Source organism: Solanum dulcamara, chromosome 3 (genome assembly GCF_947179165.1).
Source record: "Solanum dulcamara chromosome 3, daSolDulc1.2, whole genome shotgun sequence".
Lineage (NCBI taxonomy): Eukaryota > Viridiplantae > Streptophyta > Magnoliopsida > Solanales > Solanaceae > Solanum > Solanum dulcamara.
In genome coordinates this window covers 58,198,418-58,215,075 of record NC_077239.1, presented here as the reverse complement: position 1 = coordinate 58,215,075, position 16,658 = coordinate 58,198,418, and the positions used below count along the sequence as shown (strand labels likewise).

Here is a 16,658-nt window from a genome sequence, read left to right as displayed (position 1 = left end):
TATGTGGAAACCCCTCTAACTGATAGAAGGGAAAAACCACGGGGTAGAAGGATCTCACTATAAAATATGGAGTACACTGTTCTCAAATACAAAGAGAAAACAACAATTAACACTTCTCTCTTGTAAAAGGAACAACTACTAAAGAGGACACTCAAGACTACAATAATTATCTTGGTGTATAACTTTCTTTGTATTCTTACTCTCTCTTTCTGGGATTTTTGGGATGATTTAAATGAGGGCAAGAGGCCCTCTATTTATAGGAAATAAAAAGTAGAAAACACGTTTCTGCCAACGCATTTTCAACGCGTTTCTGCCCAACGCGTTACTTTTCCTTCTTTTTTTTCCCAACAAAAGTAGGCTGCCTGCCAACTTTTGACTTTTCTTCCTCTTTTTCGTTTCTTTTCTTTTCACACCTCCGTCTACCTTTCGGCTCCCAAATACCCATGGCATCAACCTTTTGACTCAAAAATACCCTTATTTTTAACGGTCCACACTCATTAGGTGGATGGGAGGCCAATAGTGTACCAAACCCCATAGTTTAAGGGTATTTTAGGCGCTAATCCGTTAAAATAATGTGAAATTACTTAAATATATGAGCTCTATTAAGATTGACTTGATTTTGAATTCCATGGTAAACTCTCCTTTCCCTCCTCTTCATTTCCTCTCTTAAACTTCTTCTTGAATCTTGTCCATCATTTAAAATTTTAATTTTTTTAAACTTATGGCAAAATAAGGGAGAAAAAAAGCAAAAAATAATGAAGACATTTATATAGAAATAATTAGTTCAATAGAAGATAATTTAATAACATCTTTTCTTTTATGTGTACCCAAAATTTAAAATAAATGAATAAAAAATAATCTTTTCTCCTATCCCCACCCCTACCCCCACCATGATGATAATATAAATTAAAAGAATATGAACATGCATGTTCATTTCAAGTTTGAGACTCTGAATCCTAATTAAGAATAGAGTTTTAAAAAAAAATAGGGAATGGACAAGACAATTGGATAATTAATAGAAAATTTTATGTTAATAAAAATAATAATATTTAATTTGATGGACATTTAGACGTGAATATTAGATGGATCCCCAGTTATGAGCTGAGTTATAATAAATTGAGTATTAATTTAAAATAGGCCATTAGAAAAATATCATGAAATTAATAATTTTTTGAATATTATTTTCAAGTGTATCAGGCCAAAATATGAATTATATGTGATTTGTGTTATTTATTTGAGAAAGGTTTAAATTTGGACCAGATTAGGCAACATAGTAAATAAATATTTAATAATTTACTTCAGGAAAGCTTAATGAGGGCAATATGAGTTAAATGGTTAATATCGAGGATATTTTTGAGCCAAAAAATTTAGGGGCCGAGGGTAGAACTGATGGGAAAACTTAATTTTGAAGTTCTTAAAAGTATCTAGGATCTAAACAGAAATTTATTAATGAATACTAGCATTTTCAATTTTTAATAGAATAAACTGCATCACCAATCTAATAAAATACAATATCTACCCACTTTTCAAGGTTCCTTGTAGCCTGCTCCCCACTTTTGTGTTCCAAAGGATGCAAACTCTTCTTCTTCATATCAAATTTGTAAGCTTTTACTTCTTTTAATTGACTATACCAAGGCTTGCTTCTGAAACTCTTCATATACATCAAATGATCAATGAAAAATCTAAGTGTTTCTCTTCTTGATTGCAGGTTAAGTCTCCTAGAATGACAACTCCATAGCAAAGCATCCACAAACGTTGGGCACTCCCTTTTCGACCCTATACAATAGACATTTAAAACGTCCAGCTGAGGGTAGAACCTATGTGGTCCTGTTGCAAATTATTCAGGTGGATCTCATTGCATCTGTGAAAATCAATGCAAACTTGAGACCAAGTAGGCGAATTTGATAGAAACTTCCTCAACTTACAATACCATCCCGCATATAAATAGTGATAGTACTGAAGAATAATTTTTGAGTGCTTCAGTTGTCTTGACTCAGTTTTCAGTTGAGGAATTTGATTCCAGGTGTACTCAAGTGAAACCATTTCTAGAGCATCAATCTCCCTGCCTCCACAATACTGAATCTTCAAGACCTTCAGGGAAACTGAATCTTTTGAAGATTCACTAGCTCAATCGTTCCCAAGCCCGAGCAATACTCAAAGATGAAAGATTCAATGAACAGACAACTATTAAGTAGATTCTGAAGCATATTTTCGTCTAATGATGAAAACGATAGAGAAAGCTTTCTCAAAGAATTGCAATTCACAACACCACTAGATAATGAAATAGGCAAAAGAGTACAACACCTAAGAACCAATTCTCTTAAAGAACTTACTGCCAAGATTATTAAAATAGGCAAGGGATATGATGTTAAGGACAAGATCTCTTACATCATTCATAAGTGCAAAGAACGAAACATCATAGTTCTCTGATAATTCAAGCTTTTCTATGGGGGTTTCTCCGTCCCTATATCTCCCCAGGATATCATCCACTATTTTCATATTACCTTTGGAATAATCAACTCTGAATTCCAAGTTGGGAAGAGTCGACCAGTCTTTAGAATGCTCATCCGTGTTGCTTTGTTAAAACTAAGAAAACAGAGTAATTTATGAATGAGGCATTCAGGCAATACATCAACTATTGGTTTCCTAGAATTCTCCTTCTTATTATTACTGTGCAACCATACCTTAAAACCCCATTTTTGTACTCCGATTTCGGAGCAGAACTCGCTAATCAGCTCTTCGTCTAAAATATATATAAATATAACACTTATTCCACTAACTTAAATAATTATGTTTAAGTTATAAATTAAAATTAAAGAAAAAAAAACATTAAATTCTTGAATGCAATTTCTCTAACCAATTTTCTTGTTCTAAACAGTAAGCACTTAGAACCAATTCTGTTGAAATTTACTTTTTAGTTAATTTGGGCAAAATTGTATGACTTTATGGGACAAAAGAAAAGAACTTATGTATGATAAATTTTAAGCTACACCTTTTCTGGGTATAAAATAGAAAAATTAGTTTTGTGTGAAAACCTTTACAGTTGAATGACTTTCATGTAACAAAAAAGGCAAAATTGACTTTTGTGTGATAAATACAAAGCTGAATGACCACCGGTGAAATTTACACGACCAGAATATGATAATTCAAACTTGTCAATAGGAATTTTTCTTGAGAAGTTTTCATAAATAATGAGATTATGGAACCTAATTATCATACCCAACGATACTTTTCATATTACCAAACCCAGGGACATTTTCACTCGCGATACAGTGTATTAGACACAGATGAGGTTGTATTTGGGATACAGTTCCAGCGATATAGGAGCGAATCATGGTGAAATCTTTTTAAGAATAATGAATATTACTAAAACTTGTAAATCAAACAATCCCTTTAATTAAGGCATCCATACCTTCACTCCAAAATCGAACATGATTCTTCTGGATCTTCTCTTCTTCCACTCAAATATAGAACACGATGCTTCTAAATATTCTCTTCTTTTTCGATTTTTCCTAGGAAATTAAAACATTGTATCATAGATACAAATGTAAAGCAGTTATGATACACATGTAAAGCCAAAAATTGGGAAAGTCTATGATATAGATAAAAGCTTGCAAAAAAAAAACACTCAATCTGTATCAGTACACTAACATCTTATACATATTGTATCAAGGAAAAAGGGTCTGATATACTGTAACACCCCAAAATTTTCTAAGCCCAGATCAGATCTTGAAGGTCAAAAAAATGCAAGTCTGGAAAAGTTATACGGTTCATTGAAGGATTCACGGACCGTGATGAGATCTATAGATCAGAGTCCAGAATTGAGAAAAATTGTCTAAGAGTTTCATGGACTCTTCTACAGACTCTATAAGCTTTCACGAGCTGTAGATGAATCTGTAAAACACGGCCTCAGAACTCGAGAAAACTGTGTTTTATGGGCAGCTTTACGGATCGTACATCGATTTACGAACCATAAAAGCTCCCATAGAATAACCTTCAGAAACCCATAAATTTCTGTGTCTTCTGCAGACACTTACATGGTCTGTTGATTGTTATACAGTCCGTATAAGGAATCCGTAGATGACCTCCGACAATTTTTAATCAAGGATATTTTGGTCTTTTTCCATTCTATTAATTCCTATACTATGTCGTTTTGGACTATCCTAAGTGGGATTAATGAATTTCTAATGTTCCTAACCTCTCATTCTCTCATAATCCTCTCAAATCAAGTTTCTTCTCTCTCAAGTTTCCTCTCAAGCAAGGCCAGAGTCCAAAGCTTCAAGTCTCAAGAATCAAACCAAGGTTTTTAATCCAGGTAAGTGAGATTTCATCAATGGGTATCTCTTCATCCATTGAGTCCCAAAAAATACTTTTAAGTTCTATGATTCTCCAAACCTAGGATTTCTATGATTTTCATGAGTTCTTGTTGAAATTCAATTCTCCTTCAAGTATGATCTTTATTTCAGAGATTTCAATTATAATTCCATGTTTTTAATAGTATTTTCATGAACTCATACCATACAAGTATTTTCATGATCTAGAATTAAGCTATTTCAGATGCATGTCTCAGATCATCATGATTTTTGATGCTTTCAGATAAAGTATCTTTCAGTTATTATCAATTTTAAATCATGATTATGGAGCTACTTAGTATATTATCAGCTTATCAGAATTACAGTGTATTAGACTTGTCCTGCTAATTGTATTTGGGAATTCACAAACAACCACAATGGAAGCTTTCAGTGATTCAAACTGGGCTGGTTGCCTTCCGACCGGGAGTGTAACACCCCAAATTTTATTTGCCAAAACTCGAACCATTTTTCATATACATTTTTGATCGAATTCCGTCTAGTAAGCCTCGAGATCTTACAGATGTTGTTGAGGATCAGTAGGATTCGAACCCAGATGAAGTTCTGACCATCTATCAGAGAAAAAAGAAAGGTATAGACTCAAACTGAATGACATGTAATTGTATATATGAGTTAGGATCAATTTCTAAGTATTTGAAGGGTATTATATGTGGTTTAGGTTCATCAAGGATCTCTAACACCAAGTCAAGTCCAAAAAATTTCTATCGACTAAGTTTTCGTATAAGATCTTATAAGTGTCAACTTCAAATGAACATAACTTTGACCTATCAAATTAAAGGTCTTTGAATCCTCTTTCTGATGCCACCAAGTTTGCCTCATTCTGAGTTCGGAGTAAAAAATTATGACCATTTTACTATAGACTATCACTACAATGATTTCAGGCCTGGCACCACTATAGCACCCAAAATCAGCTGCAGTAGTTTTGGCTCTGGCACCAGGCGCCACTATAGCGCCTGTTGGGTCCTGGAATCATTTTTTTTAGATTTTTCTTGAGGAAGGGCATTCCGGACTTTTCCCACCTTTCCCAAGTATAACCCTAGCCATTTTGGGATAAGAAAATCAGTTCCCTCATAATATCCAAGGAAGTTTTCCTCTCCTTCGCCTTAGGATACTTGAGAGAAGAGACTACAAAGGAGAAGAAGAGTTAGGATTCAAGATCTTCAAGTCATGTCTTTGATTTTTGGTGAGATGATCTTCATTTCAAGTATGTAAGGCTACTCACAACGTTGGATTGATTTCATCTACGTGCCCTACATCTTCATTGATTCAAGTTGAGTTGAGTTTTGAGGTTCCATGAGTTGAGTTTGACTTTTGTATATAAATTCATATGTATTAATGATGTTCTTGAGTTGAGTTTTGTTGAGAGTATGGATTAATGTATTCATTCACATGAAATCAAGATGAGATTTTATTTTTGTCATAATTTGTCTTGAGGTTGAGATTGATGGTTTTCATATATAAATAAAAATATTGCTTTCAAAGTGAGATGATGTATTTTTTATGAGTTTGATGAAATTGAACATAGAGTTAAATGAGGATTTTGGAGCAAAATGTTTGATGATGATGTAAATGATGTCTATTTTTTTAAAAGGGTAAAATGATTGATGAAAAGGTAATGTTGATGATGATGCTTGAGATGGAGTGAATTGAAGTCTAATGTGACTACATGATATAATTTGCATAATTCGATTTGATTGGAGTCTTATGAGAATTTTGAGTATAAATGATTGTTTGAGAAAGAGTCTTAAAAATGATTTGTGAACGTTTTTGTATAAATTATTTATGCACTATTTTGAGTTTAAAGAATGATTATCTTCATTTTTGATTTAGAAAGAGTTTAAACATGAATTGAGTTTGAGAAGTCTCTTAATTACTATTATGAGCATGAGTATAAAAGAGTTGAACATTATTACATTAAAACATCTATTTTGAGATTGATTTGAGGAGTTAAAAACTATGTTTTAAATGCATTCATTGAGTTGAGATTGTATCAAATTTAAAGAGAAGAGTTTGATAATTGAGATGAGTTGATTTTGAAAGAAGGTACAATGAGACCAGATTGATTGAGATTGAAAAGAGTCCAATGAGACTAAATGAGTTGATTTTGAACTAAGTCCAAAAGAGACTAAATGAGTATTTTGAGTATTTTACTCACCTGATAGATATGAGCATATTGAGTCTTGATAGGAGTATCGAGCATCTAATTGGGTAAGAGTGTAGTCTCTACTCGAATCCCATGAACTACGTAGCCAACGTAGGAGAGGATTGGACCGTTAAAGTCGGATGTTTCCCTATTTTATTATCCTGACATGATAGGACTTGATTGATTGTTGGATGCATGATTGGTTGAGTTATTCATACCCTGGCAAAGTATTGAACGGACATGAAAACAATGTCATCATTGGCTCATATGGTGATGGTTGTCGGTTAGAGAAACTTCCAAATTGAGTGGATTATGCATGATATGATTGGTTTGATTGAGATTGTAGATGATTGAGTCGAATTGTAAAATATTGCTAAATTCTAATTTGCATATCTATTGAGTTGAGTCCTTTGACTTTATTGTTGAGTTGATTGTATATGATTGGATTGGATGGTATGTGATTGGATTGAATTGGATTGTATACGATTGGATTGGATCAAATTGTATATGACTGGATTGGATCAGATTGTATATGATTGGATTGGATTGGATTGGATCGAATTGTATGTGACTTTATTGAATCAGATTGTACATGATTGGATTGGATTGTATATGATTGGTCTTTGTCTAAATGGTATTCTTACTTTAGACTTATGATACCTTGATTGAGTCTCTCTTATCTTTCTAGTTTGAGATATCTAAACTGATATTATTCTACCTTGACACATGTTTCATTCTGCCATATTACATACTCATACATTCCATGTACTGACGTCCATTTGGACCTGGATCGTTATATGATGCAGAGACAGATTTAAGAGATCATCAATAGGCGCCCCATTGAGGATCTGTTCACACTTAGCCTAATGGTGAGTCCTCACTTACATTCGGAGGATACAAATTATGATATTCTTACATTGAGTTTAGTCTTTTCATTCTGATTTAAGATAGCCATGAACCTTTCATTGACACTAATTAGATAGTAGCGATAGAGACTTCATAGACTAGATAGTGATGGGTCGATTGAGTATTTTATTTCGTTGAATTGTTCTTGTCAGACTATTTTAATGACATAGATTGGAGTTTTATTTGTTGGCCCATGACCTTTCTTCGTTGAGCTAGATTGTTGATTGGAATTGTCCACCTAATTTTCTCTTTATTTTAAGTCTTTTGCTGATTGAATGAATGAACGAATGTGTGATCAGGACAAGTAGTTCACTTGGGAGCCAGTAAGGGCTTCTGAGTGTCGGCCATACCTAGGGTACCCTCTCGAAGCATGACAAGGAGATCTATAACACGATACTTGGTGAATTTTGGAGGGACCTTAATATCTTGGAAGTCTAAGAAGCAGAAAACAATTGCAAGGAGCTCATTTGAAGCAGAATTCAAAATCATGGCCTTTCTAGTTGGTGAGACAACCTGGGTGAAAGGATTGTTTAAAAAGCTTGGAATTAGTTGTTCACTACTCATACATCGCCATTGTAATAGTAAGGAATACAGATTTATGAACACGACAAGTTCTACTGATGAATTTAAAATCTTGTTGATTTGTCAGGATTTTTGATTGTCGTGAAAATGTTTCTACAAAATTACTAGTAAACAAGATCCAAATTTAAACGGTGGCACTGAAAGATGCTATTCATCCAAATCACCTGACCATTTGAATTCAACTAAACTTGATCAGGTCTACAAAATAATAAAAATTGTAGAATTATACAATTAATTATTACTGTTATTTATTTATAAACAAAACTAAATATAAAAGTTGAAAAACAATATAAAATATATTTGAATCAAACCAAGCTAGATTATCAAAACCTTAAAAGTCAAAAATTGAGACAGACAAGCACAAACAGTTGTATGATACTATATATATGTATAAATAGAAAAAAGAAAACCTAAAACCCTAAGTAAACACAAGTCCGATGAATCCCTACTCAAGAAAAAACACCAACTTTGGATATGATGAGATCGCTTGCATCCTCTCAAAACTACCAGTTGAATCTCTTCAACATTTCATGAAGATTGAGGACAAATCATGGTGTTCAACAATCAATGACCCCAATTTCATCAAGTTGCATATCGATGAGTCATCCTCTGATAATAATCATCAAAAAATTCTCTTAATTTCATCGAAAATAACTCCATCTCCTTGTTTGGAATATAACATGTTCACGTTCAACATCGGTTCAACAAATGCATTATCGAAAATAACTCCATCTCTTAATTCTCACGTTGTTTCTCTCCAACCAACAAACTTTCTTATGCCCCGAGATGTTTCATATCCACTGGTGAGTTCTTGTAACGGCTTGTTATGTAAGGTGTATAACTTCAAAATATTTCTATAGAATCCACCTATTCAAAAATATAAAATTGTTAAAAAGCCTAATTCTCATGTGTTGAAACGTGTTAAACGTTACGAATCAACGCTATAAGGTTTTGTGTATGATTTTGTCAGTAATGATTATAAGATAATTTCTACATTTGTGATTTGTGCAAAGGATAGACGTCACATTGTTGGAATATACTCTATGAAGAATAAGTCTTGGAAAAATATTGTCACTATTCCAACTGGTTATCGCTTGTTTGACCAAAATCCAGTTTCATTAGAGGTATAGTTAACATGATGGCAACTAGATCGGTTGAAGAAAATGGTAGTAGTGAATTTAATAAGCTGCCATTATTTCTTTTATCATGGCTGAAAAAAAATTTGTTGTAACACCCATCCCATCGCAATATTGTGGGAGTCATGAAGATGTCTATTTTGTTGATCGTCTCTATCTTTCTGTGTTTGTTGAGATGGATTTCTTGGTGTGTTCACGGGAGAAAGATGGAGAACAATAGAAATGGACTAATGTCATGAAAATTGGCCTTGTGAATCACAATTGCTACCTAGATGATATAATCTACTTGAAAGAAAATGAGAATATCTTGCAGAGAAAAATGGATGGTGGTTTTCTTGAATATGATGTGCGGAAAAAAGAAGTAGATGAGTTTACCTTGAATCAAATTTCACCTACTACAGATTTATCCATCTTGTTCACAGAAAGTTTAGCTTCCTTGAAAATTCCATGGGACTAGAAGTTTGTTAGAAGTTTAGCTTCCTTGAACATTTGGTGGAGCTAGAAAATTTGATTTTCAAACTGTGTTTTGTTGTATTTTGTTATAAGTTTTTGTGTGATTCATGATAAGACTCTTATTGTATCTGATGCTTAGATTGCTGTGAATTAGTTAGCAGTTTCATGATGGGTTGTTACAATTATTATACATTTTGTAGGGATCCAACCATGCCACAATTTTTGTTTACTTTGTTGAATGGTTTAAAAATTAGAGAGTCAAAAATGTCAATTTGGTAGTCGGCAAATATCGACAACCAAAAGATCACTATTTTTGTCAATCCAAATCTCACCTATAAACCTACCAAACTTTGAATTTTGATTTCTCATTGGGAACATGTTTTCCCCATAAAAGGAGCTGATTGACTCATTTGTTACACATACCAAGATAGAGAGAAAAATATTAGAGCGCAAAGTGAATTGAAGAAAAATAGAGTGTGCGATATTTTAGTAAGTTGAGAAGTCAAAAGAGAGTTATTTTTTTAATATGTTGTGGTCACTTTAAAAAAGATTTTATCCCTCAAAAACCATTCCACTTTTTTTACGATTCAAAATCAGTATGAAGGCAAATCCTAACCCATGATGAGCTACAAAATGAGGCATATGACGGTGTGCAAACAATAAGGAAATGATAGATAATAACTACATAAACAGAAAAAGTATAGAATTTTTATTGGCATTCATTAAATTGAAAAGAAATGATGTAGTGCCTGGAGATAGAGAGCTAAAATCAAATACTATAGATCATTTTAGTGGGCATGCCGAGTGAACAATCTATCTTCTCTAATGGGAACTATTACTAGACAAAGTATAGTTCCTATAGAAGTAAAGAAGTATAATCTGAAGAAGGAAAACGGACAGTGGAGGACTAAGAAGGACCTTTTGTTGTTGTTTTCTACCAAAATTTATTCACCTAGAAGTAAACCCCTCCTAGGTAAGGGTGGGGTTGACAAGACCCCTACAATATCAATAATTCAACCAAAAATAAGGATTCAAAGGGGACATAGTACCTTACCTCATTGACATAATAGAAAAGAAAAATAAATTTCCTCATATGTGGAGTGTTGATCCAAAGATCTTCCAAGACAATAAAAAGAGGACCTAAATGCTCGCAGACCACATCAAGACAACCAACACATCTAATCAGAAAGTAGAAATCATGAGGGATCCAAGTACCAACTTGTGTTTTTTTCTTCTTTTTTTTTTCTCCCACCAACTTGTGTTTTTTTCAACTCTTTTTCTGAATGAAGGTAGTTGAAGCTTGTTCATTCTCAATGAACCCTTTTTCCATAATTGGCAAATCCCTCTTATTTAGAAAAGGCAGAAAAATAGTGAATTCCTAGATAAGTGTAGCATGTTTAGCTAATACATTTGTGACTTCATTTCCTTCCTATAACAATGTTTAATTGTTACTCTCCATTGGACAACAATCTTAGATCTGATCTCTTCAGTAATTCTTTGGATTCTCAAAGGTGATTTAATAATTCCATTGATCATTTCAACCACTAAAAGAGAGTTCAATTCGACTTCCAAGGCTTCCAATTGTTGATGAAGGCACCAAGATATTCCAATTAATCCTACTTGGCTTCATTGTAATTGTTAGTATGAATTAAGTAGGATATTAGAATGTCATAATCATGTTCCCAATTTCGTTTCTAATAATACCTTCTGCTACAGTCTTGGTTTGATTTATCATGTATCTCCCATCTGTATTGAGTGGTATATTAGAATGTTATAATCATGTTCCTAATTCTATTTTCTAACAATACCTCCCGCTTCAACCCATTTAACTAGAATACTACACAATTGAGGTTTAAAATGACCAACAACTAGCCATACAAATGACTTTCTAATTAAGTTAATTTCAGGATAAAGACTTTACACACATCTATATGATACCAAGAATACATGTAGAGACCTAACAATACTTGCTTGCACAACGTTTTCCACAACTCTTAGAAAATAAAGCCAGATATGATTTTAGAACGAAGGAGTTGTATTGATTAATACCCTAGTTTTACCATCAGGTGTATACATAAGAGTTATCTGACATGCAGTAAGTCTAAAGCCAAATGAATTTGGCAAAATAAGATCGTACTCTTTGTATTGTATAACCTTTCAAGAAGAGTTTTTGATTGTGAAAAGTTGGATGTGAAGATGATAGTTAGAACAAAGATAATGAATAAACATATGTAGGAATTTGTGGCGCATATGATTCCACAACTAGCAACATCGAAGAATTACCTAAAATGTATTTCCTACTTTGTCAATTTTAAAAGTCTCCTCAGCATCCTAACAAAGATTATGTACATTATGATATAAAGGGAATAAAACATTGATTTCCATCACAAGTTTCTACATAGTACGTTCCCTCTACCTCTTAATTTATACACAACATATTGTCTCTTGAGTTTCCCTTTGAGAATGACCTGTAGATTAACATTCTGGTCTCATATTAAAACCTTCCTAATCAATCCTATTAAGAAGCAATGTTAGGTACCTCCATATATATATGATTGGCATCATTCTTCCTTGTTTTAACCCAGGCAATTCACAACTTATTATAATTGTTCCCCACCACTCCCAACTCTTTCCTCCTCCTATCAATATTACTCTTAAGGGGCTTTATTCCAATCTTTAATGGCCAATAGCCATTTAAATGTCTTTCTAATTAAATTAAAAAATTAGCTGAAATGTTAACAATCTAGATCTGTATAGTGTTAAAAACATTTAAATGTATAATACTAGGAATAAAAAGTATAGACCTAATATGAAAAATTATAATATTTCAAGAAAATAACATTTTTTCACAAAATACAACATAACCATTCCAAAACGGAAGGAGCTAATGTCAAATGTATAACTTTAACAACCGTCATGAAAGCTGCTAACTATTTCACAAAAATCTAAGAATCATAGACAATAAGAGTCTCATCATTAATCACACAAAAACTTATCATAAAATATGACAAAACATAGTTTGAAAGTCAAATTATCTAGCTCCACCAAATTTTCAAGGAAGCTAAACTTCCAACAAATTTCTAGTCCCACAGAATTCTCAAGGAAGCTAAACTTTCTGCGAACAAGATGGATAAATCTGTAGCAGGCAAAATTTGATTCAAGGTAAACTCATGCACTTCTTTCTTCCACAGATCATATTCTAGAAAATCACCATCCATTTTCCTCCACCAGATCTTCTCATTTTCTTTCAAGCAGATTATATCATCTAGATAGCAATTGTGATTTTCAAGGCCAATGATTGAGCCTAGTGTAGGAATTTTCATGACATTAGTCCAAGTCTACCATTCTCCATCTTTCTCCCATGAACAAACAAAGAAATCCATCTCAACAAACACAAAAACATAGAGACTATTAGCAAAATTAGACATCTTCATATGACTTCCACAATATTGCGATGGGATGGGTATTACAATAAATTTCTCATCAGCCACAATCAAAGAAATAATGGCAAACTTATTAAATTCACTACCACCAATTCCTTCCAACCGATCTAGTTGCCATCATGTTAACTGTACCATCTAATGAAACTGGATTTGGGTCAAACAAGCGATAACCAGTTGGAATGGTTTCAATCTTTTTTCAAAACTCATTCTTCACAGAGTACATTCCAACAATGTGACGGTTATCCTTTGCACTAATCACAAATGTAGCAATTATCTTATAATCATCACTAATAGAATCATACACAAAACCTTATAGCGTTAATTCATAACATTTAACATGCTTCAACACTTAAGAATTAGGCTTTTCAACAATTTTATCTTTTTGAATAGTTAGATTCCATAGAAATATTTTGAAGCTATACACCATACATAACAAGTCGGTACAAGGACTCACTAATGGATATGAAACATCTGAGGACATAAGAAAATTTGGTGGATGGAGAGAAACAACTTGAGAATTCACACTCATTAATGATACATTTATTGAACTGATGTTGAATGCGAACATGTTATATTCCAAATATTGGAGTTATTTTCAATGAAATTAAGATGATTTTTTGATGATTAATATTAGAGGACGATTCATCAATTTGCAACTTGATAAATTGGGGTCATTGATGATTGAACACCATGATTTGTGCACAATCTTGACACATTGAAGAGATTCAACTGGGAGTTTTGAGAGGATGCAAGTGATCTCATCATCTCCAAAGTTGGTGGTTTTTATTAAGGATTCATTGGACTTGTGTTTACTTAGGGTTTTGGGTTTTATTTTTCTATGTTTACATATATATAGTATCATATTTGATTCAAGTATATTTTATATTGTTTTTCAACTTTTGTAATTAGTTTTGTTTATAAATAAATAGCAATAATATAATTGTATAATTCTACAATTTTAAATTTTTATTATTTTGTAGACTCGATCAAGTCCAGTTGAATTCAAATGGTCGAGTGATTTGCATGTATAGCATCTTTCTGTGTCATCGTTTAAATTTTGATCTCATTTACTAGTAATTTTGTAGAAACATATCACGACAACCAAAAATTCTAACAAATCAAATTTCAAAATCATCAGTAGAACTTGTCGTATTCACAAATCTATATTGTTTCCTTACTATCACAATGGCGATGTATAAACAGTGGACAACTAAATCCAAACTCTTTAAACAATCTTGTCAACCAGGTTATCCCAACAACTATAGAAGCCATGCTTTTGAATTCTGCTTCAGCTGAGCTCCTAGAAATTATTTCCTACTTTTTAGACTTCCATGATATTAAGATCCCTCTAAAATTCACCAAGTATCCTGTTATAGATCTCTCAATCGGAAGGCAACCACCCCAGTTTGAATCACAGAAAGCTTCTAGTGTAGTTGTATGTGAAAGCCTAGATGAAATTAGAAGGCCAAGTCCATGTACACCTTTGATATACCTAACAACTCTCAAAGTAGCTTCTATGTGAGTGTGGATTTATGCATAAACGTACTTAAACATGTACCACAAATGCAATATCCACTCTTGTCATGGTGAGGTACAATAATCTACCCACCAACCTCTGATACTTCCCTATATCCTCAAGTACTATATCTCCAAAGGTGAGAAAAGTATGTGGATAAAAGAGTTATACTTAATAGAAATTAGTTTCACTTTAGCATCCAAGGGAGCGCTAGCCTGCTTGGAACCACCAAGCCCTATTTCAGCTACGAGATCAAGGGAAGACTTCCTCTGGCTATTACCATATCCTTCCTAGACCAGGCAAACTCTCTCCAAAGAAAAAAAATTCAAGCTTACCCAAGGTTTTCATCTTGAATATGAATTTCAAATCTTTGTTTGTCTAAACAAGCAAAGCCACATTGCTTCTAGTAATAAGCATATCATCAACATAATCCAACACTACAACAATATCATGTTGAACCTACTTGGTAAAAAATGAATAGTAAAACTAGCTATGAGAGAAGCCAGTTTGTAAAAGAGCATCTATGAGTTTTCTATTCCACTGTCTAGGGTCCTGCTTAAGCCGATACAATGAATTATGCAATCTACAGACTTTCTGTCTCCCAGCCTGAGTAGCAAAGCCCTGTAGAATAACACCTTCTCCATTAAATCACCCTATAAGAAGTCATTGTGCACATCCATTAAATCACCCTACTATTTATCCTTCACATGCTTCATGATATGAAGAGGGCTCAGGGATGGTGGAAAAAGAGGCTAAAGTTGATCCAAAAGCAGCAGGTACATTAGCATAGCTTATATAAGAGGAAATAGGGTAGGATAATTGGTATTGCCTTTATCCTTGGTGATGTAATCTTCCAGTCAACTGGGAGGTTTGCAGACTCTGGAAGACTTCGTGATACCCTCCAATCTGTCAGCTATACCTGCTGGAATGACACAGACGTTAGGGAGATATACATTATTGATCATTCACTGGAGTTTCATTCAGTCCATTCCAAGTGCTCTCACTAGCATTGTTATCCCCAAACGCCATTGTCACAAATCTCAAATCATAGAAGATTTCCAGAAAAGAGTAAATTGATTGTTCCAGGATGATCAAACCCTAACTTTGATAACTTAAAAATCTTTAAAAGGCCAAAATAACTTATTGCTTCAGATTTTGGACCAAATGGCCAAAGAGTTTTCTTAAACAAATCTTATCGAGAGGCTCATATTTTTTTTTGAAAATTAACGCGCATAATACTTTCTCATACACTAACTAGTGCATCTTGCTTCAACAGTAAAGAAAACATGAGGAGGAGATTTAATTTTTGATAAAACTGACCTTTTGAAACGCAGCAAACTAGGGCATCAGATCTACTCACTAACTCGGATGAGCGCTAGCCAAGATCTTGTGAGAAATGGGCTTTGGTTGCAAGTATTTATACAACAAGAATTAGGGTTGAAATTTGGACGGGATTTTAAGTTTCAAAATTGAACGTCAGGGATCTCTAGACGAATTTGCAGGTTGAATCAGAGAACTAAGAGAGCTTTGAGAAATTAAGAGAGAGAGAGAGAGAGACAGAAATGGAAAGGCAAATGCTCTGTTTTAAGGATAAAAGAGCTTGAAACTATTCCGAAAATGCTAAAAAGAAAAGAAAAACGTGTGCTGGGAGAGAGAGGATGAGCGGCACTTATGGGTTATTTTATTTTGGGAACAAGTTATTACGGGGTTAATTATATCATGATAAGTTATTCTATCAGACATATGTATAATTTATTTAATCATTATGATATAAATTAGGACCGTTTAAAATTGAATCGTAACCGATAAGCCAATCACATAATTGGCTTATTGATATCCGACAATCAAATTAATAGTTGGGGAATATGTTAAAATTTTATATTTGAAAGTTTATTGATGCCGGGTGGATTACTTAATTTTTCTTATTGGATAAATCATTAACCCGTTAAAAATTATCGTAGTTACATTTTTACCATAAATACATTTGTTAAATAAATACTTATGTGCATGCATTTGTTTTGCTTGATTGAATATTAATATATTAGTGAGTGAGAGTGACATAAATGAGCATGAAATGATTAAGCCAATACATCGTCCGATAACTGTCTA

At 33.3% G+C, this 16,658-nt stretch overlaps 1 pseudogene; it reads right to left on the bottom strand.

Moving 5' to 3' along the window:
• Positions 1–1,376: 1,376 nt before the first annotated feature.
• Positions 1,377–2,780, bottom strand: LOC129882631 (uncharacterized; annotated as a pseudogene).
• Between the last annotated feature and the right edge of the window lie 13,878 nt (positions 2,781–16,658).